Raw genomic sequence first — 23156 nt, forward strand, 5'->3', positions numbered from 1 at the left:
CCTGTATATCTGCTTTATGAACCTTGTAGCTAACCTCCTAGCTGAGGGTAGCTCTGGGCAGGCAGTAAAGTGGGCTTGTTTTGAGAATAAATCAATCACAGTCCAAATGACCGTGTTCCCACCACTCCCTGGGAGTTCAACTATAAAATCCATGGCAATTTCCTTCCAAGGCTGGCTTGGGTCTGCCACTTACTGGAGGAGCCCAAAGGGCTTCCCGGGTCTCTTCTTCATGGCAGCGCATGTGGCACAGCTCTTAATATAGGCTTCTATGTCTGCCTTCATGTTTGGCAACCAGAACTGCCTCCTAGCTAGGGTTTTCAGGTACCCAAAGTGCCTGGCTAGCTTGGAGTTGTGGCTACACTGAAGGACTTTAAGTCTCAAACTGGTGGGACGTATAGCTTGGTGCCCTTCCAGACTAATCCATCTGTTAGGGTCAAGATGTCTCTGTTGTCCTTGAACCATGGGTCTGCCGGAAGCACTGATTTTAATGTCATGGTTATCTGGTCCCCCTTGGGGTCACTTCAGTGTCTGACTTGGCCCCTGATGATGGTTTGAGCCACCGGTTGAGCGGGAGGGATAATGGCATGAATTATTTCTTCCCGATGGCTGTTGAATTGGAGCTTCCTGGACAAGGCATCCACAAGCAGGTTTTTCCCCCCTGGGATGTACTTTAGCTCAAAGTTGAACAGCTTGAAGTATTGCGCCCAGCGGACTTGCTTAGGAGAGAGCTTTCAGAGAATTTTTAGGGCTTCTAGGTTTTTGTAATCCAAACTGCAAATGGCATCCTACTCCCCTCCAGGAAGTGTCTCCAGGAGAGGAGAGCCCACTGGACAGTGTATGCTTCCTTCTCCTACACTGCAAGAGAAATGTTCTGACTTGCTCTAGCTGGAACAACACATGACACAGGCCTGCAATCCAGGAATTTTTACTTTGATGTTGAACCAGCAAGGGTAGTACACCCCATCAATGTATTCCACTATCACTCTTAAATTTTGGAGAGTTTTGCCATTAAGCTCATGTTTTGAAACCCATATTCAATAAAGCCTACTTGCAGTTTTCAACCAGCATATATGGCTTATGGGGCCAATTTTCAGAAGAGCCAGATCTGTGGGAGGTTCTCCTGTCCTTATTGCCTGTGTGATCCTATATCAGTACACTTGAACAGTAGAGAGATCCCTTTACAACACTGTTGCTCAATGAAATGAGAGGCACACCAATTGAAACTCTGATGAATGAAAGATCAATGTCAAGTTCTGTTGCAGTGTCTAGTATGTTGCCAATTTTACCTGCCCATTTGTTGTTAGACAAGTTCTTCCCATCCAATTTTGTGATTAAGTGGTACTTATTTGTATAGAGTGCACACACAACCAGATCAACTTCTGGTCAAGTTTGACTTCTACCTAGTGCAGCCAGAATTACCATTTATAGAATCTCCCCACCCCCAATGGCCTTCAAACTTTTGTCAATGCCTTTCTTCTTCATGAAATACACCAGATTATCTGCAGTCACTTTAGGTTTTCCTGTTTTTGAACCTTTCTCTGGAGTGAAATGATAAAGATATCTTCCACCCGGCTCGCTGCATAAAGAATAATGTTCTTCTTTGATGGTACTGGGGAATTGCTGGTCTGAATTGTTTGCTTTCAAGCATAACTTTAATTGCATCTATATGGCTGTTGAAGATGATGCATTCTATTTCACCCTTCTTTACAGAGCTCATCAAATTCTAGGGACTTCATATTTTTTTCCTGGGCTCTCTTGACTTGATTGTGGTCAATCTGAAGTCTGTTGTCTTCTTCAGTGATAAAGCCAGCATCTATGAAGGTCGCTGTGGTAATAGCAGCAGTGGCATGTAGACCAACACTATCTTATGCTCTGCATAGTGACATTTATTATTTCTAATCTATTGTATTCTGTCTTTTCTTTGAAGTACAGGGCATGTGTGGTTGGTCTAAGACTTCTTCATAATTTCCATCACATACCTCTTCATCACCAGTTCTCTGTCCTTCATTTTCATCATAAGAGATAATTACTTCATTTGTCAGTATCAAAATGCCTGGAATAGTTTTCTTCTTATATTTACCTTAACCTCCTTTCTAAGCAGCCATTGAGCACAAGACTCAAATCTCCCTTTACTACGCTTGCTCTGATTGGGCAAGGTTTGGGAAAGATCTGTTGCTGACATGATGGAGGCTTACCCAGGCCAGGTCCATTGGTCAGGTCAGCTTGGAGTCCCATCTGGAATGCCAAATTGTTGGAGTTAAATCCAATAGTTTGGGTCCTATTTCAAGGTTGGAGATAAATGCAGGCAAAGGAAAAATTTGGGGCAGGCTGTAATTGGAAAGGAGATTTATTGGCCTGGTAACAGCAGTGAGAACAGCAAACATTTCTGGGGGCAATTGGAGTGCTTAGTGCGTTTTTATGTTTCTGAATTCTTATTGATATGTGGGTATTTGTATGAAAATTTATTCCTTTTGTGTTCTTTAGACTGGATATAGTATCTTAATTGTTGTTGCAAGATTTTCTATTGTGGCATATGGGGTCATGACTCGCCTTAAGCGCAAAGGGAAAATATAAATCCTAAGTGTTTCTTTTTCCTGATTTAATCTCATTAGCATAGTCAGTTTCAGCTAGCTGCCCTCAGTGAAGATATATCTTTGCAGCTTTGTAACTACTGGCCTGAGTTTTGCTCATCTTTCCAAGGCATTTCTTCTAACTTTGGTATGCAACAGCCATAGAGGATGCACTTGAATCAAAGACTTTTTCAAAACATTTCCTGGCCGGTACTTGCCCTCTGTTGCCTGGCTTTAGGGTTTGTTCCAATTTGGGGCTTCACATGCTTTTGCCTCAGATTTTTTTTTTTTTTGCCTGACTAAAGTTGCATTCAGTTCTTTACTAGTAAAAGTACTTTTCCCTAAATCTATGGGGCCAAGGGATTTTATTTCCTAGGGACTGGACAGAAGCAGCCCTGATATTAGGCAAGATCTGCTTTAATAATCAACTCAGAGACAACAGTCTACCCTGGGGACCAAGCATCCAATGTCCAACCACAGGAGCAAGCTGGGAGAAACCAGAGCTATGGCCAGCTCCCCAACTAGACTGTACCATGCTTGAGATGAGGCAGAATGGCAAGAGGAGCTAGACTTCAATGAGAAGGCCATCAGGCCCAGATGGTCACTGGGCATGAGGTAGAGGGAAGATCCCCCTCTGGAGGGAAGCCCAGAGTAGGCCATGCTGAACCAGGCCCTGTTCCTGATACAAGAGACAATGGGGAGTTGAAGAGCCCAGGAAACTCTTGCACAGATACCCCAGGCCAAGCTGTGGATGGAGCTTCTACAGAGATGGCCGTAGCTGCTCTACCAGCACAAGTGATGCCACCCTTGGTAGCAGCTGCTGCACAAGCCCCTCCATTTGCAGGGGCCACTCCTCAGAGGCACCAAACTCCAAAGGTCCCAGTCTTGGGGGTGAAATATGGGGGAGACCCTGAGCAACTGGGGTTCTTCCTGGTGCAGGTCTGGAACTACATGCAGGGATATGGGGCTGAACTGGGGATGGGAGCAGCCCAAATAAGATATGTGACCATGGCTCTGGAGGGTACAGCTGCCAAGTGAATGATCTCCCTCCACAATGACAATGCCCCCAACTGCAGAACTATGACCCACTTTATGGCAGCCCTTTGGCAACAATTTGAGGACCCACTGGTAGAGCACAAAGCTTGGGCCCAGATGACGGCCATCACCCTAGGATGACAGTCAGTGGCCACTGACAGCCAGGATTTCCAAGCATTGGCGTGCTAGCTAACCACATGACCTGAAGACATCCTCATTGACTGCTTCAAGGATGGCCTCAACAATGACATCTACCACACCTGCATCTTGTGTGGGGCCCCATACACCCTACAAACACTGGTGTTGGCAGATGAGGTAGACATCGACCTCACCTGGGACCAATGTGGATGGTGCAAATCCTTCCCTACTGTATGTAAAGAAGCCCCCAGGATCACAAAAAGTGATGCCAGACCTAGACCAAGGTTCACAGAGCACTTCAAATGCAGGAAGGAAGGACACTGCAGCATGCCTATCCAGCAAATCCAACCTCAAAGCCACAACAATAGTGGGGGGAAAAGCAATGAAGCCAGCTCCGAGGACCTAGGAAACAGCACTGAAAGGCCTGGAAGTCGTAGAGTTCACCTCTCCTGAACCTGAGAGGTTGGGAGCTCTGACCAGCTCGGGTGAGAGTGAAAGCGACTATGACAATGATCTCCTAGTAAATCAGAGTTTCATAGTGGTGTCAAGGATGGAGAGGCCTCTCCTACGTGGATTGTCTTGGCTGCAGAAATGGAACCATTATGTGAACTGAAGGAGAGGGCTTTTAAAGATTCAGCAAAAAGCACACAAAAAAGAGGAAAAAATCCCTGTGGTGTTTATACAACTGATCAGTGAGGTTCTGCATAATTATTTATACAAAGGAGTGTTGGTGTATTTTGATGATATATACTGAAACTAAGGAAGAACATGTGAAATTGGCATGGGCAGTCCTAAAGACTCCGAGCCGCTGAACTGTACACAAAGCTTTCCAAGTGTGAATTTCACCAAGATAAGATTGATTACCTGAGTTACCACATATCAAATGAAGGAGTGGAAATAGATCCAGAAAAGTTGAAGGCAGTACTAGAGTGAGGCCCTCTTTGCACCAGGAAGCAGTTGCAGAGCTTCCTGGGCTTTGCCAACTTCTATCAGTAGTTCATCCCCTCATTTGCAACGTTCACATTGTTGATCACCAACCTTTTAAAAACTAAGGGTGAGGAGAAGTTGAAGCCGAGTTAGCCAGTTAAGTGGACCATGGAGTGCCAAGCAGAATTCAAAAAACTCAAACGACTATTTGTGGCGGAGCCCATGCTGAAGCACCCCAACCCAGCTGCTCCATTTCAGGCCGACACAAACGATGTAGCCATGGGGGCTGTGTTACTGCAAAAGAATGCCCAGGGGTTGCTATAGCCATGCACATACACCTCTAAAAAGCTTACCAAGACCGAACAGAGGTAGGCAATATGGGAGAAGGAGGCGTATGCAGTGCGGTGGACCCTGCTTACTTGGCAGCATTTCTTGGAAGGGGCAAAGGCCCCATTCAAGATGTGGGAAGACCATTAAAATCTGGAAGCTCTGAAAACTCTGTGCAAGTTATCCATTAAACAAGTCCATTGAGCTCAATACTTTTTTTTTTATTGAAAAAGTTTTCAAATACAAATTTTTCCCCCTTTTTTCCTTCCCCCCCTCCTCCCTAACCCCCCCTCGCCACCCATCCCCCCCGTGACTTCTTCACACCAAAAACCTAATTCATAACAGATTACATAATATTTTACCATCGCCTTACTCCCTCCTCTATATACTGACCCTTACTTACTAAAAATATTATTAATATTGTTACTTTCCCCTTTTACCATACATTTCAAAAAAAAAGCAGTCTGCTATAACATTGTATGATAACTTCTAGTTTAGCATAATATTATTATAACTCCCAATTTAGCAATAATCTGCCCTTTTTGTCCTCCCCAAAACTTATATCTATATATTATTACAACATTTCAAAGCAACCTTCCACTTTAAGACTGTATAATAGATCCTACTTTAACATTTATTCTTTGTGTATATTAATATAACATTTCAAAGCAGCCTTCCCCATAAATCCTAATTTAACATTTATTCAACTCTATCCATTTCCTCCACTACCCTAAATATATCACTTAAACATCCCTTTTCTTAAGCTAATCCATCAGTAGACTAACATATTTCCACCCACTTTCCTACAAAATTACCATGCACAACAATTCTTAATATCTTTAATCCACTGCCCACTCTGCTAATATATATATATATATATATATATATATATATATATATATATATATATATATATATATATATATATATTCCGTTATTTAAAAAAAAAGACAATAACTTTAAATTTATAATCCATATAATATCTTCTTTGATGTCTTTCCACTGGATTGTTGAGTCCCTCATCCATAATTGGGTAACGTAGCATCCTGGTGCAACAGTTTGTTCAAAGTCTTCAGTCATCATCTGCCCCCATCAGTAATGAATATCCTCATATATATATAAAAGTAAAAACAACCACCCGAGTGACATTATGATTATATTCCATATAGTTGTAATTGTGGCTTTCATCAGGATTATTAATTCCCATCATCATAATGGGTAACAACCAGATCTTCTGCATGCCCCAACGTAGCTCTCTTGCCTTGTAGCTCAGAATAGTTATAATATATTTATCAATACAAGAAAGAAATCCAAAATAGATAATTCAAATCCAACAGTTTAAGGCTCTTTTCACATCCCAAAATTACGGCATTGCAGAGGTCTGTCACTGTCCTCAGGATGATATTAACCAATACTTCGCCTCCACTATCTTTTCACATATTCATTCATTTTTTTAAAATCACTGGCTTCACCGTTGCTTAATTTAGAAATTTCTGTTTTTATGAGACCTATTTCTTTTTTTCTTTTCTTTTTGTGGGTTTAATTTCCATCCTGTTTTCCTTTCTACAAGTTGTATATCAACTGATCGGTTTTCATTCTGCTTTATAAGTTGATCTTGTTGGTTTTGTTTTTGTATCTCATATTTCTTTTTTGCCAATTGTATATCAGCTAATTGATTCCCATACTTGTCTTTAACTTGGTGAATCATCACGTTGAAATCAGATGCCGCTTCTCTCATATTTGTAGATAATCCAGCTGGGGTATCGAGAGAATCCAAAGGCAATTTGTCTACCGCAACCTCTGTAATTCGATGTTTTCCCTTTATTTCCAACTCCTTCTGCTTATCCTGTATTGTGCCTATAGATGTTAAGTTCATTTTCAAAATTTTTTGATAAAATTCTTCCGCTTTTTCAACAGTATCTAATTGGTATCTTTCTCCTTGATATCTCAATATTATGCCAACTGGGGCATCCCACCTAAATGGAATATTTCTGTATTTTAACTCAGTCACCAGAAAACCAAATTTCTTCCTTTCCGTTAACATCTTGGGGGGGAGCTCTTTGTAGATCCATATCTTTCTTCCATACAATTGCAAAGTAGAATTGAAGGAATTTTGCACAATATTATTCCTAATTTCTTTATCTGTAAAATAAATCACCACATCTCTAGGCAATTGCCTTTGCTTTGCAATCCAGGAGTTTATTCTGTACACTCTGTCAATCCTACAAAACACTTCCTCAGGTTGAACCTTTAAAATCCCAGCCAGAATTTCAGAAGATATTTTCCTTAAATCATCTCTGTTATTTTCCTGCAAACCTCTGAGTCTGATCGCATATTCTGTAAAATTGTAATGCACCATTAGGACCTCTCTTTCAATCCGTTGTTGTAAATTTTCTGCATTACAAGACTTTTGTTCAACCTCCATTTTAGGTTTTTCTTCTGAGCTATTGTCTTGAATGTTTGTCAAATCATTTTCAATTTTTTGTATTTTATTATCCAAATTGTCCTCAATTTCTTCCACTTTAAACTCTAATAAGTTAGTATTTTCATCCAACTTAATCATAAATTCTACAAAGCCATTAGCCATTTTTATAATCTTTCGATCCAGAATATCAAACTTTAATTGCACTAATTCTTTAATTTCCTGCTTAAATTTTTCAAAGTTCTGATTCACAATCTCATCCCTTCTTACAATCTCCTCCAAAAGAAATTCAATTATATTAAAATCAGTTTTCTGAGACTGGAGCTTTAAAACTTGGTCACATAATTTGTTAATGGGGGAATCCCCCCCCATTGCTTGTTTGTCCGGCTTTAATGCCATATTTCAACACAAACTATTTTTTAAAAAAAAAAGAAAAGAGAGGCAGCAGAGAAAAAAAAAAAACTTCTTTCCAACCAAGATCAATATCAAATCTCCAGGAAGAGAAAAAACACAAAAGTAGAGCTTTATTTTCAAGTGTAGCCAAAAATATTTATTCAGCTACTTTGTATCTCAATAGGAAACGGAAGGACTCTCCCTTTCAGCCCCTTCTCAAGCCTCGGCAATCGCCCTTTTTAAAGATTCTTTTTTCCTTTTCCTTTTCCTTCTTCAATAATTGTTATAAAATAAGTGAGATACTTGCAATTCAGGGTCACAGGTCCAGCTCATATCCCTTCAAATGTAACCAGGAGCATTTATTCTGCTACTTTGTAACTTAATAAGAAACGGAAGGACTTTCTCTTTTCAGCTTCCCTGCTCCAGTTTCGGCAATCGCCATTTTAAAAGGTCTTTTTTACTTTGTTGAATATCCTTTGCGAAATAAGTATTAATACTTGCAATTTAGGGTCACAGGTCCAGATCCAAATCTCATCATCTTTAGTTAATCTGTTAAATATCTTAAGAAGCTTGTCTTCGTAGCCTTGTTCTGCAAAAAGGCAGAAGTCTCCCAACGCCCGGAGCGGGCGGCGAGTGCTATAGGGAGCTTCCTCCGCCCGCCCCCAAGAGTAAAAAAAAAAACCCTGGGGGCTACGGAGAGCTCTACCTACACTCACCTGCTCTATCCCACATTTCCTCCTGGAAATGGGGTTTTTTGAGCCGCCTTTGCGCTGTACAGGCGGCTCTTTACAGGCGAAGGGGCTGGCGGTCCCGAGAGACCGTCTGGTGGCTACGAAGAGCAAACCCTAAATGAGCACATTATTTCAGATAGAGGGGTGCAATTTACATCACAATTTTTGTCAGAGTTTTTTGCAAAAATCAAATCCAGAAAGCACACACAGATTCTGCAGAATTCATTAACTTCTTTTTATATACACAATAACACATTAATAAATGTACAATATCAACAGCAGATTCTTCCAACCTGGTAGCAGTTATAAGCAAAACACAAGCAGAGGTGCAGACTAGTTTCAGTTCAGAGTTCAGAGCAGAATACAGACTAGTTTCAGTTTCCTTTTTGCACAGACTTAGAGCTGAGCCACGCCCAAACTCCAAACTGTTTCAGCTCCCAAAACTCTCTTCAACTTTCTCAAAACATTTCCTGGCCGGTGCTTGCCCTCTAGTTGCCTAGCTACAAGGGGGTTGGCCTCTAGGGTTTGTTTCAATTTGGGGCTTTACATGCTTTTGTCTCAGTTCTTGCCTGACTAAAATTGCATTCAGTTTTTTTCTTGTAAAAGTACTTTTCCCTAAATCTATGGAGCCAAAGGTTTTTATTTCCTAGGGATTGGACAGATGCAGCCCTGACGTCCTGGTCTATTCTGTCATCTATTTTGAGATCACTTTAGCTAAGTTTGTTTTTACAATGCATACATCATTTTATGAATGAAACTTAGTTTGCTTAAGTTTTGCCTGCAGGCTGTTTTAGTGGAGGCTAAAGTAAAAGACTGGGTTGCTTTCTGCCTTTGTTAAGATTTTTTTTCTCCTCTTCTCCTTTAGGGGAAATATTCAATTCTGCTTCTTTGGAATATTTTATTCTGGGAAGTGGGAGCCTTCCTACAGCAGCAATGTCTTTGGGCTTAAGAAAGATCCTATTGGGATGGTAAAGAGCATTGTGGGTAGCTTCTGAAACATGCAGCTGCCCCTCCATGGTAGCCGTCCTTAGCAATTCTGTCCCAGGGCAGCTGTTTTGCCATCTTCCATATATACCCCCAAATAGTGGTGGGCTTCTGCAGGTTTGCACCAGTTCTCCCGAACCATATGTTAATTTTCTGAGCAGTTCAGAGAACTGATTGTTGGAGGAAATCTTTTCTCACTTTACAGGGCTAATCCTGCAAGGAACACAGGAAGTTTCTAGGATTCTAGTGTGCCTATATTTCTAGCCTAATCCTTATCTTAATTGCTGCCCCTGCTGCTTTAAATGTTTTCAGAAACTGGGTTAAGCTTTGTTACATTGTAATAGCCTTAATACAAGGGACACGGTGGCTCAGTGGCTAAAATGCTGAGCTTCTCAATCGAAAGGTCGGCAGTTCATTGGATCGAATCCCTAGTGCTGCATAATGGGGTGAGTGTCGAGCCTCGGTTGGGTCTCGCCATCACTAGGGAGGACGACGAGGAGGGGGCAAGCTGTTGGACTCTCCGGGGGCGTGTCATCAGCTGTTTGAGAAGTCTTTACCACTCGCACACAAAACGAAGCAAACTCTTTCATCGGAGATGGGGGGGGCATGGTGTTTGCAGATGACGCTGCCTTGTGCTGTAACAGAGGCGCGCTCCTCCTACAGGCCAGCTTGAGGAAGGAGGGATGGTGTTGACTGTTTGATTGTTAATTGATTTATTGTGCTCCTCCTTCAGGCCAGCTAGGGGAAGGAGGGGTGATGTTAACTGTTTAATTGCCACTTGATTTATTGCTGTGTATATAAAAGGCGCTACACTGCGATTGCGCGTAGCGCTAACTTCAAACCTTGTTTCCGGCTTGTGCCTTTCTCCTGCCTGTGTTTGCTGTGCTGAACCTAATTAAAGGATTGCAACTGCTTTATTCCATTCTGGTGTTGGCTTGTTTCCAGTGCAGTTGGGTGGAAAAACATCCTGTTTTTCATAGCAGCCTACTTAAACCTGTCAAAGAGGAAAGGCCCACACATCAGCCTGTTTCCCCGGGACCGAGTCATTCAGATCAATATGAGATAGATAAAGTATTAGATTCACGTCTACGTAGAGGCAGGTTACAGTACTTAGTACGGTGGAAGGGTTATCCACTAGCACAAGCATCTTGGGTAGCAACTCCAGACGTTCATGCCGACTGGTTGCTCCGTCGGTATCATCGTAAATATCCAAATAAACCAGGTCCCCGTGGGTAGAACGGTTGCTATGCTAACATCTTTATTTTATTTCCTGCAGGTGGACTCCTGGTAGAGAGGAGCCGCCTGTCGAGCCTCGGTTGGGTCTCGCCATCACTAGGGAGGACGACGAGGAGGGGGCAAGCTGTTGGACTCTCCGGGGGCGTGTCATCAGCTGTTTGAGAAGTCTTTACCACTCGCACACAAAACGAAGCAAACTCTTTCATCGGAGATGGGGGGGGCATGGTGTTTGCAGATGACGCTGCCTTGTGCTGTAACAGAGGCGCGCTCCTCCTACAGGCCAGCTTGAGGAAGGAGGGATGGTGTTGACTGTTTGATTGTTAATTGATTTATTGTGCTCCTCCTTCAGGCCAGCTAGGGGAAGGAGGGGTGATGTTAACTGTTTAATTGCCACTTGATTTATTGCTGTGTATATAAAAGGCGCTACACTGCGATTGCGTGTAGCGCTAACTTTAAACCTTGTTTCCGGCTTGTGCCTTTCTCCTGCCTGTGTTTGCTGTGCTGAACCTAATTAAAGGATTGCAACTGCTTTATTCCATTCTGGTGTTGGCTTGTTTCCAGTGCAGTTGGGTGGACTGGCCGAGAGTGAGCTCCCGTTACTTGTCTCAGCTTCTGCCAACCTAGCAGTTTGAAAGCATGTTTTGCCTTTGCAGAGCCGGGGTAGGCGTTGCCTGCATGTGATGCATCTGGCCCACGGGCCGCCAGTTTGACACCCCTGCAATCTTAGACTTAATGGTGACACTAAAAGCTGACACCATTTTGTTTTCTTCAACATTTTAATCTAGTTTATTAATATATTGCAGCATATGAGATAAAGGATATATTTTGTGGGGAAATAGCTTGGTTTACAGTCAGAGTGCTTTTCAAGCCAAAGCTATTTGGGGCAAGTGTCAAAACTGTCATTCAATGAAGCAGTAAGATCTCTAAGAATAGAAGTGATATTGAGATAAATGTTATGGATTGCTGCTGCAAGTTAAGATTAACTGATCCAATGAATCCTGCCCATTAGAAGTTTAGATGGCCATTAAATGAAGCACTCATGTGATGGCCTCAGTTATGACACCCTGCTCTTCCTGGTTCAGTTGTTAAAATAATGCATGGGTTGCCCCATTTTGAGGCACTTTATGTTCTGCTTTCCATCACTCAGGGTCCCTGCAGGCCTTGGATCCCACATCCTGCTCTCATTCTATGACACCTATGGTTCTCTTACCTTTCAAAGATCTGTGAAGTTCAGGTTAGGGAAATAGAGCAAGTCACTCCATTCCTGGACCAAGTGGTGCGATCCTGGAGGCAGCTGCCATTTTTGGAGTGGCTGTTTCCAGGATTGTACTATGTCCATGATGGCAAACCTATGGCACACATGCCAGAGGTGGCATGCAGAGCCCTCTCTGTGGGCACATGCTCAGCAGCCAGCTGCTCTTCAAGATTCCAGTGCACATGTGCGAAGACCAGCTGGCTGGCGTGCATGTGCGCACCAGCACCCAGAAAAGAGCAGCTGGCCAGTGCGCATGCATGCCAGAACCCGGAAGTGCAGCTGGCTGCCACGCACATGCGCACCAGCCAGCTACTCTCTTCCAGGTTCCAGCACTCCAGCGTGCACATGCACTCCAGCGCGGGCACGATGCGAACCAGTAGTAAAGGTAAGTAGAACCCAAACCTAAAACTAATGTTTGTGTTGTGTATGTATCTATTTTGTGCGGGAAATTCAAATGCACAGTGAATTCTGATTGGTTCTTGGTTGCCTCTGGAAAGTATATAAAGAGGGCTGTTGCCTGTGAGTTTTTGCTGAAGTCTCGCCCTGAATTAAAGAGCTGTTGTTACTAGCCTGCTTGTGCCTCTCGTTATTCCCGCGCTACAACATTGGTGACGAAGGTGGGATAGAGGCCACAAGAGGCGATTCAAAAAGAGCGCGGAGTTTCAGCCAGGGTGACTAGCAAACATGGAGACACGGCATGTCTGCCTACGTTCCGCCAAAACCCTTCGACCCGACCCGAGAGAAGTGGGGATCGTATCTGACCAGGTTTGAGTGCTCCCTGGAAGCGAGCGAAATGCAAGGGCTTTCGGCAAACAGGAAAAGGGCCCTGTTCTTAAGCCACTGCGGACCAGACGTGTTTGAGATGGCCGAATCACTCTGCGAGCCAACCCCAGTCCAGACGGTTCCCTGGGACGTCCTCCAGGCCAACCTGAGAGCCCACTACGCTCCAGTTCCGTCTAAATTCGTTCAGCACTACGAACTCCGGCAACGAGTTCAAAAAGAAGGAGAGCCGGTCAGCGCTTATGTGGCCGCACTTCGAAAAGCCGCAACGCATTGTGACTACAGAGACTTAGATGACGCGCTGCTTGAACAATTGATTTGCGGAGTTCGAGATACCCGGTTACAAAGGCGTCTTCTAGCCAAGCCAGACCTAACGCTAGCCAGCGCGCTAGACGAAGCCCGAGCACACGAGGCCTCAACGAAAGCTTCGGAAGCGCTGCAGCGACCAAGTTCAAGCAAAGACGGGCCGAAAACAGCCCCCGTCCACAGAGAAGAGGTGCGAACCAGCACAGAGGAAGAGTCGGACGAGGACGTCTTCCATACAGACAAGAAATTGAGCGAACAAAGCCGCCGCCATGAGAACTGCCCTAGCTGTGGCGGGGATCACGAGAGACAATCGTGTAAATACAGAGAAGCCATTTGCAGGCATTGAGACAGGAAAGGCCATTTAGCATGAGTTTGCAGAGCTCAATTTCCGCGTAGTCGAAAGCCACGTGACTACCGCGACCAACCAGAACCGGCTCGTTCAAAACAGCCAATGAAAGATGACGGCACGAGAAAACGGCGCGAACCTCAAAAGCGGGAGACCTACAGCACGAGAATCGGCCAAGCCAGCACAACCAACGACGAGAAAGTCTACACGAAAGTAGAAATCAACGGCAAATCCTGCGAAATGGAAATCGACACCGGGTCTACATTATCGATCATGTCCTGGTCAACCCTCAAGGCACTCCTGCCCAAGCTGCAAAAGAACCAGCTGTCCCGTCAGAAAATCCACCTACTCAACTACCAGGGAAACCGAGTTCCCGTTGAAGGCGTGGGCACGTTCCGGGTCACCTACGGTGAGTTCCAGAAAGAGCTGCCCCTGACAGTCATTAGCAAGCCCCTACCAAGTCTACTGGGCATGAAATGGTTCCGGCCCTCGGCATGGGCTTCACGGGCGTTCACAGCATCAGCGGATCATCACTTAAAGAAACCCTGCTCCACGAGTTTCGGGACATTTTCGAAGAGACTCTAGGCAAGTACGTGGGGACCCCTATATCTTTTAATTTAGACCCCAACGTAGCGCCAATTAGACTGAAAGCAAGGTGAGTTCCCTTTGCTTTAAAGCCCAAAATTGATGCGGAGCTCGACAAGCTCATTAAGCAAGGGGTGCTAGTTCCCGTGGATCACGCTAAGTGGGAAACCCCAATAGTCACGCCAGTCAAATCGGATGGCTCAATTAGAATTTGCGCTGACTATAAGTGTTCGATTAACAAGGCGTTGCAGCAGAGCGCCTATCCGGTTCCAATAGTCCACCATCTACTACACTCCCTGGGGCCTGGCAAGCTATTCGCAAAACTAGACCTTGCGCAGGCGTACCAGCAACTGCCAGTAGATGATGCTACGGCAGAATCACAGACAATAGTAACTCACAGAGGTGCCTTTAAATGCACCAGGCTTCAGTTTGGGGTCAGCATCACCCCAGGACTTTTTCAAAGCACAATGGAGCACCTTCTACAAGGCCTCCCAGGTGTCGTCCCGTATTTCGACGACGTTTTGATTAGTGGCCAAGACGAAGTTCAGTTGGGCCAAAGGGTTAGACAAGTCCTAACCAGATTCAGAGAAGCGGGACTTAAACTGAAACGAACTAAATGCAAGATAGCGGTTCCATCAGTGGAATTCTTAGGCTACAGAATCGACGGCACAGGCATTCACCCCACAGAAAGCAAAGTTAGGGCTATCCAAAGTGCGCCCACCCCCAAGTCGAAATCCAAGCTGCAGGCTTTCCTGGGCCTTCTCAATTTCTATATGATGTTTTTGAAACACAAAGCCACCGTTGCGGAGCCTCTGCACAGGCTCCTGGGAAAAATCTTTCCGTGGGTTTGGGGCAAGCGTGAAGCGACCGCATTCAACGCAGTAAAGAGACTTTTGTCTGAGGACAGTTTCCTCATCCAGTACAATTCTGAACTACCTCTAGTATTGGTCTGTGACGCTTCCCCCTTTGGCGTAGGCGCGGTTTTAAGCCATAGACTGCCGAATGGGTTAGAGGCGCCCATCGCCTATTACTCTCGCACTCTGTCTAGTGCTGAAAGGAACTATAGTCAGCTAGATAGGGAGGCACTAGCGGCTGCAGCGGGGGTCAAAAAATTTCACGAGTATTTGTTTGGCCGCACCTTTGAACGCATTACAGACCACCAGCCTCTTTTGGGACTTTTGGCTGGAGATAAACCGACCCCGGCGGCTCTCTCCCCCCGGATGACCAGATGGTCCATTTTCTTGGCCGCATATTCATACAGACTGCTCCACCGACCGGGCAAAACCTTAGGACATGCTGACACCCTCAGCTGATGTCCCTTGCCCGAATTGTTGGACAGCCCGACCCCGGAAGCCCCGGTTTTACTGCTTGACATTGTTTCCCCGGGCCCCATTTCTTCGAACGAGGTGGCGAGGGTCTCTGCCAGAGACTCTGTTTTGCGCACAGTAATGGGCTGGGTAATGAGGGGTTGGCCTACCAAGGTGGACGGTGGTGACTTCCAATTGTACTTTAACAAAAAAAATGAACTGTCAATGTTGGGGGGTTGCTTGTTGTGGGGAGACAGGGTGGTGATTCCTTCGCGGTTAAGGCACAGAGTTCTAGAAATGCTGCATGAGGGACACCCTGGGGTTGTTCGCATGAAAGGCCTAGCTCGTAGCTATGTTTGGTGGCCACATCTTGACCAAGATGTCACTGAGTGGGTGGGGAAGTGTAGGCCCTGCCAGGAGTCCCGCCCAGATCCTCCCACAGCGCCCGTTCGGGAATGGGAAAAACCAAAGGGACCGTGGGGGAGGATTCACATAGATTTCGCTGGCCCGTTCCATGGCCAGAACTTTCTTATTATTGTAGATGCATAGTCTAAGTGGCTCGAAATTGCCTTAATGCCATCTACCACTTCTGAGGCCATAATCAAAGTACTCAGAAAACTATTCGCAACACACGGGTTGCCGGACACCTTGGTATCCAACAATGGGCCCCAATTCACGGCGACTCAATTCGAAGGCTACCTAGCCGAATTAGGCATAAGACATGCATTATCCGCTCCTTTTCATCCGGCTTCTAATGGCCTTGTTGAAAGATTTGTAAGAACGGCCAAAGAAGCCCTCTCCCGACTCGATGCAGGGGACTGGCAGGCTAGAATAGATGAGTTCTTAGCGGTACAGTATGCCACCCCGTGCCCCACTTCGGGCCGCAGCCCAGCCGAGCTTTTAATGGGCCGAAAGCTACGATGCATTCTAGACAGACTGCATCCTAATTACTCCTCCGATAGCTTCACCGGGGAAGGGGGAGGACTAAGACATTTCGAAGTAGGATCACCAGTTTTTGCTAGAAAACCAATGGGCCTTTATGGGTAGAGGTAACCATCGTAGGAATTACTGGTCCAAAGTCATACACAGTTGATATAGGGCATGGTAAAATCTGGAGGAGACATATAGATCAATTGCGTAAACGTTTACCAAACGAAAACTCGCGTCCTAACTACCCAAGTCTTCCTGACACAGCTACCTCAAGCCCGAGTAAGCCGGAATACTTATCTGGGAACCCTGAGTTCCAGCGCCGCCCCAGCAAGCCAACACTCCCAGCCGGAGATAGCCACACATCCGGAGAAATCCAGGAGGTTCCATTGACGGAGCCGGGAGAGACAGGAGGTCCCTCCAACCGGCTCGACGCCTTGCCAACAACTGAACTGAATTTACATGCAGGATTAAGACACGCCCTGGTCACCTGCGTGATTTTGTATGTAAATATGTAAATAGATAGAATAAGTGCCTTCTGGGAGGGGAGGGGTGTTGTGTATGTATCTATTTTGTGCGGGAAATTCAAATGCACAGTGAATTCTGATTGGTTCTTGGTTGCCTCTGGAAAGTATATAAAGAGGGCTGTTGCCTGTGAGTTTTTGCTGAAGTCTCGCCCTGAATTAAAGAGCTGTTGTTACTAGCCTGCTTGTGCCTCTCATTATTCCTGCGCTACAACAGTTTGCATTCTTGGTTTGAACATCATCTCACTAGTCTGCTTATGCTCGCCTACAAAAGTATACTATTAATTCATTAAATTAATAGTAGTTAATTGTACAATAAGTAAAATATGTAACTTCTGTATTCTGTATTCCCCTGAGTAGACTAGGTGAGAGTTCTTTTATCATAACATAATTACACTGAATGTATTAATATATGTATTAATGTTAGCTGTTAAACAACTAATAACTAAAATTATAATAAAACTAAAATGTTCCACAGTGAATTTTATATGCTATAAGTGACAATCCCTTCCCTCAGTTTTAACTGATAAAGTGCCACCTGTTTATTAAGTTTCTAAAGTTTCTAAAAGTAAAATAGCCTTTGGGTTTAACAAATATATTTTGTATGCATTATCACTCTGATAAGCATGTGTTTGCAGCAATTCAACCAGGACACAAGTAAAGAATTCAGCAGGATTTATTTATAAAAGAAACTTCCTTATATACAATACTATACAGCAGAATCCAGAACCAGAATTCAGAATCCAGAAGTACAGAATCAATAATCACAGAAGCAATATAATACAGAGGCACTCATATATATACAGATCAGTGAACCTAAGCCACGCCCAGGCTCTGAGCCATCTGGATCACTAAACAGTTCCCATTGGCTGGCCTCTTACCATGTCTATTCCAATTCATGAACTGTCTCACACACTGACACTCCTCCTTTCATGACTGGAATAGACATAAAACCAAATAACTTAATATTCTTCCCATGGTGCACTTCACCCTTTTACTTTTCAGTATATATGCAACTATCAGCCTTGCAACTCTTGAGCCCAAGACCCTTCAATGCCATATCTAAACAGATATTCCAATTCATGGCTGACTGCTTCAGCCCATAAATGGCCTTGTTCAATTTATATAGTGTTAGGCCTTTTGCTTTCATACCCTGGTGCTTGAACTATGTAAATTTCTTCCTCCAATTCTGCACTGAGGAATGCTGTGGTTATATCAAAATGCCAAATTTTATGTCCACATGCTGCTGCCAACGCTAGTGCCAACCTTATACTTTCACTCTATATAGTTAGCGCGAATACCTCATCATAGTGCACATTTTTCCTTTGTGCAAAACCTTCTGCCATTAATCTTGCTTTATATTGTATCTCATTGTTGGGTAGTACTTTCTTTTTGTACACCCACTTACATCCTATGGCTTTGCAACTTTGTGGCATACATGTGAACGCTTTATATTCAACCATGGATTTCATTTCTTTGTCCATGGCTTCTTTCCACTTTACTTGTTAAATTTTGGGTAATTCTAATATTTCCTGATAGTTTATTGGCTCATACCACACATCACACACTTTAACCTCACCAGCAGAATACCTGTCATGTGGGGAGGGGGGCGGAAGCGTCATGGTGAGACTGGCTGGAAATCAGCGGGCTCCAATGAGCCCGGTGAAAATCCAGCCAGACAAACTGCTGTTTGGGGGGGGGGTGGTGTCTTCAGATCGGAACTGTCTTGTAGGGATGGTGAAGAAGGAGAGGCACCTCGGATGACCAAGAGGAACAGGCAAGTTCCTTGTAAGGTCAGAGGCAGTTCTTCGATCCTGCGCCGGTGGCAGCGGCCATTAAAAATGACTGCTTTGAAGCTGGGGCAACCGGAATAAGTTTTTGTGCAGGAGCAGTGTTTCTATGGAGTACTGGTACTGGGTGAGTGATTGGCCAACTCACAGGTAAAAAAGGAAATTTAAAAAAAAACTCTAAAAGATCCCGGCGAGGAAACGAGAGGCTAATTGGCACTTGGGAATTTTAATGGAGGGAGAAGAACAAAGAGGAAGTTAAAGTACTAAAGCCTAGAAAAGAAAAGTTTATATTTAGATTTAAAATTGGATTTGGAAAAACTAAAACTAATGTAAGAAAAGGAAACGCGAGGGAAAATACTTTTTAATGAAGATTTGAAAGGATGTTGACAGTTTTGAAGTATGAAGGAAGAACAAAGAGGAGGGGTTTTTTTTTATTATTTGATTTATATGCCGCCCTTCTCCGAAGACTCAGGGCAGCTTACAATGTGCTCAGCAATAGCCTTCATCCTTTTTGTATATTTTATATAAAGTCAGCTTATTGCCCCCACAACTGGGTCCTCAATTTACCTACCTTAGAAAGGATGGAAGGCTGAGTCAACCTTGAGCCTTGGCGAGATTCGAACCCTGCAGTAATTGCAGGCAGCTGGTCTTAATAACCAGCTTAATAACAGGGTGCCTTAAACCCCTGTACTACCAAGGCTCTTCAGGTTAGAGTATTAAAGCCCAAGAAAGGAAATTTTACAATTGGATTTAAAATTGACTTTGGAGAAATTAAAAACAATAAAAGGATAAAAGCAATTTGAGGGAAAGTATTTTCTATGTGGATTTAAAATACTTTTGTAAACTGGATACTTTGTTGTTCTGAGAATTGTGGATTGGAGAGAGACATCTGCTGGTGGAAAGAGAGCACTACAACAACTGGCCTGAGAATTCAAGGAAATTACAACAGTGACCTTGATCACCATAAGAGCTGTGGGAAATCTTAAGGAGTATTTGCTTTGTCTTAAGCTGCTTGGTCTTGACTTCTAAAGGAGGTGGACAATAATAAAGTTTTAAATTGGAGTGGATTGGACAAACATCTGTACTGGATATTATCTGGAAATAAAAAAGAGATTATATGGACTAAAATGTTAATTAAATATAAGTGGGAATACTAATAATTTTTTAAATTAATAATATGGAGTCTTGGATGTGTCAGGAATTAATTGAGATGCTTAAAAATATGTGTGAATCAATAGAGGGCAATAAAAAGTCAGAAACTTTGTTAGAGCACATAAAACAGGGAAAAGAATATAAATGAGAAACAAGAGAATAATATTGGAGAAAAAAAAATTAAAGGCAAAAAGTTAGATGATTACACTGGGATTTACAGTGGCAAAAAAAGAATGGACAGGGGGGAATAATTTCTTTTAAAAAAGCAATCTAAGGGAAGAGAAGGAAATGGGAAAAGATTAGGTAATAGCGGGGGGCGAATTATGCGAGTGATGGACTCAAAAGTTAGAGAAAGGATTCAGGAGAAAAGATACAATAAATATAAAAATAAAAAAAGAAGATAAGAAAATGGGATGAAAAGAGAAAACCATTAAGAAGTGGAATTTTGGAGAGACCAGGAGAAAATGGTTAAAAGAGAAAGAATAGTGGAAAGGAGGAAGGGAAATTAGGTATATATTACTAGATCTAAGGGAACTGTATTAATATTAGCAATTGTGAGTGCAAAAAGTAAATATGATTATGTATATTGTGTATTGTAAAATGGAACAGCAGGTGAAATATGAAGTGGTAATTATGTTTAATTGTTACAGTGGTTATGTCGGCTGTGTTGGCAGGATTAGTCTGAGATGCATTCCCTGCCTCTCGAGGATCTGCCTTCAGCTGCTCCTGTGAGGTATTTCCGGTTCCTGTCATATGCAGATATATACTTTTAATGATGGCTTATTGGGTGTCTTTCTTACGATTAAACTTCCTGAAACATTAATTAAGAAAATAATTGAAATTAAGATACCAAAAAAAAGTGATGGGGATTTTGAAATATTATGCTGTAAATGATGAAACAAAATAATTAATTGATGCTATAATAAAAGTCAGGAATAAGGGCAGATAGTGATATTGCTTATTATGTATTAAGAAGAGATAAGATAAGATGTGAAAAATCAATCAAGTTAAAGGGTTTTAATGTAAGAATTGAATAAGATGAAAAAATGTGATGGGGATTATATAAATATACTTTATAAATGGAGAAATAAGATAATTAATTGAAGCAATGTTAAGAAATTAGGATTTGAAGGGCGGATGGTGATACTGTTTATATATTATGTATTAAGAAGAGATTAAAATAAGAGAAAAAAGTAGAGGAAAAGAATATCATGGCCTGGACTACTGCAATGCTCTCTACATGGGGCTCCCCTTGGGGTGCACCCGGAGGCTGCAGTTGGTCCAGAACGCGGCCGCGCGGGGGATTATGGGAGTGACGGGGCGCTCACATATAACACCTCTCCTGCGTGAGCTGCACTGGCTTCCTGTGGTCTTCCGGGTGCGCTTCAAGGTGTTGGTGATCACCTTTAAAGCACTCCATGGCTTAGGGCCGGGGTATTTGCGAGACCGCCTTCTGCCGCCGATAGCCTCCCACCGACCGGTTCGCTCACACAGAGAGAGCCTCCTCAGGGTGCCGTCGGCCAGGCAGTGCCAGCTGGCGACCCCCAGGGGGAGAGCCTTCTCTGTGGCAGCGCCTGCCCTCTGGAATGACCTGCCCCCTGAGATACGCACGATATCAGACCTCTGGACTTTTCGTCGGGCCCTGAAGACACACTTGTTCCATCTAGCTGGGCTGGCTTGATCCCATCCTCTTAGTTTTTTAATCGAATTTCGGTTTTAATTGGGTTGTTTTAAATTCGGGCCAAAATTATTTAATTGTTTTTTAAAATGTTTTTAAATTTTATATGCTATGTTTTATCCTGGCTGTACACCGCCCTGAGTCCCGCAGGAGAAGGGCGGTATAGAAATATATATATATATATATATATATATATATATATATATATATATATATATATATATATATATAAATAAAATGAAATATGTAAATTGTATTTGGAAAAAACAAAAAAGAAGATAGGAATAGATCATCAAACTCAACATATAATTGTGTCATAAGTTGTAAAAGATGTGACCTGGTCAATACTCTGTTCATAAAATATGTATGTAAAAGAAAAATTTAATAAAACGTGTCTAAAAAAAAAAAGAATACCTGTCAGGCAGAATCCCCTTGTTCCATCTCTCTGACCTGTGTGGCATTGACTGCCCATTCAAATTGGCTGGTAACACTCACAGCCTAATGGCTTCATCATTTTGATTAGCTATTTAAGAATTGTTTAGGTGTACAAGTTAAGAAAGGATAACAGTGATGATACTGAAAAGTTTAATTTTGTTATTATTAAAATTTCTAGAATATTTTTAACAATTAAAACAGTATAAACATATATACAAGAACATTTAGGAACTTTATTTCTTGTAGATATGTAAATACTGAACTTGCTGTTCAACATAACCTTGCTTGCTCATCTATCAGTTCTATTTTATAGGTGACTACAGATTAGTAACCTTCAAGTATTTTAATGGTGAAAAGGTCTTCCTATTTAGTACTTGAGTAACAATCAACATACCAAGTACACTGGAGACATACATTATATAAAGTATACATTGAACATAATTTTTCATATCACATGAATCTGGTCCAAATATTTAGCTTGATGCATTTAAAATCAACTGCTTACCCAAACAGGAACGTTTCCGGTTGAATTATGTTCTAACTCTGAAGAAGTATAGTACTGTATTATACATTATCCAATGGATAATAATGACGTGATAAATAGTGACTTGATCGCCCACATTTATATAGCTGGTTTGAAATGCCTTTCTTTTTATATTTAAATTATTATTCTAGATAAACTTGATTGATCTTCAAGCAATGACAGACAAAGACATTTTACCGCATTTCAATATTATCAAAAACCACTTTCAATACTTATCAACATGCTTCTAGTGGAATGCACTGCTAGGACATAAACTTTATTGTTTATATCTGACCCATACAACAGTTATTGCAGCAACTACATTTAACAAACTTTTGAATCTGATGCTCAAATTCAAGCAAAGTCTCACAGCATATTTAACTTTTATAGAAATTTTGGCCACTTGTGATTTATGTAAATGTACTAAATGTAAGTGAAAAAAAATGGTGAGCATTTATTTCATTCAGCTTTCTCAATGTGTAGGTCTGTTATGAAACAGGAATAATCAGTGCCCCAATAATTTTAGGTTGACAATTCTTAGATGAATATACAGTATATGATCTTCGAGAGTCATTGTTGGTATGTATTTATGTATATACATACATACATACATACATACATACATACATACCAACAATGACTCTCGAAGATCATATACTGTATATTCATCTAAGAATTGTCAACCTAAAATTATTGGGGCACTGATTATGTATATCATGCATGTGTGTCATTTACTCACAGCTCTTGACACCCATCAAAATCTTGTACTATGGAAGACCAACAGT

At 42.6% G+C, this 23156-nt stretch overlaps 1 protein-coding gene and 1 pseudogene across 1 annotated transcript in view; both read left to right on the forward strand.

Annotated features, from left to right (window-relative positions):
• LOC148116651 (arf-GAP with GTPase, ANK repeat and PH domain-containing protein 1-like) overlaps window positions 1-23156 on the forward strand; it is a 1231127-nt gene that overhangs the window by 968128 nt on the left and 239843 nt on the right. The gene's annotated exons all lie outside the window — the stretch shown is intronic.
• On the forward strand, window positions 12716-13474 carry LOC148116656 (uncharacterized; annotated as a pseudogene).

Source organism: Pantherophis guttatus, chromosome 1 (assembly GCF_059756535.1).
Source record: "Pantherophis guttatus breed Tessera chromosome 1, ASM5975653v1, whole genome shotgun sequence".
NCBI lineage: Eukaryota > Metazoa > Chordata > Lepidosauria > Squamata > Colubridae > Pantherophis > Pantherophis guttatus.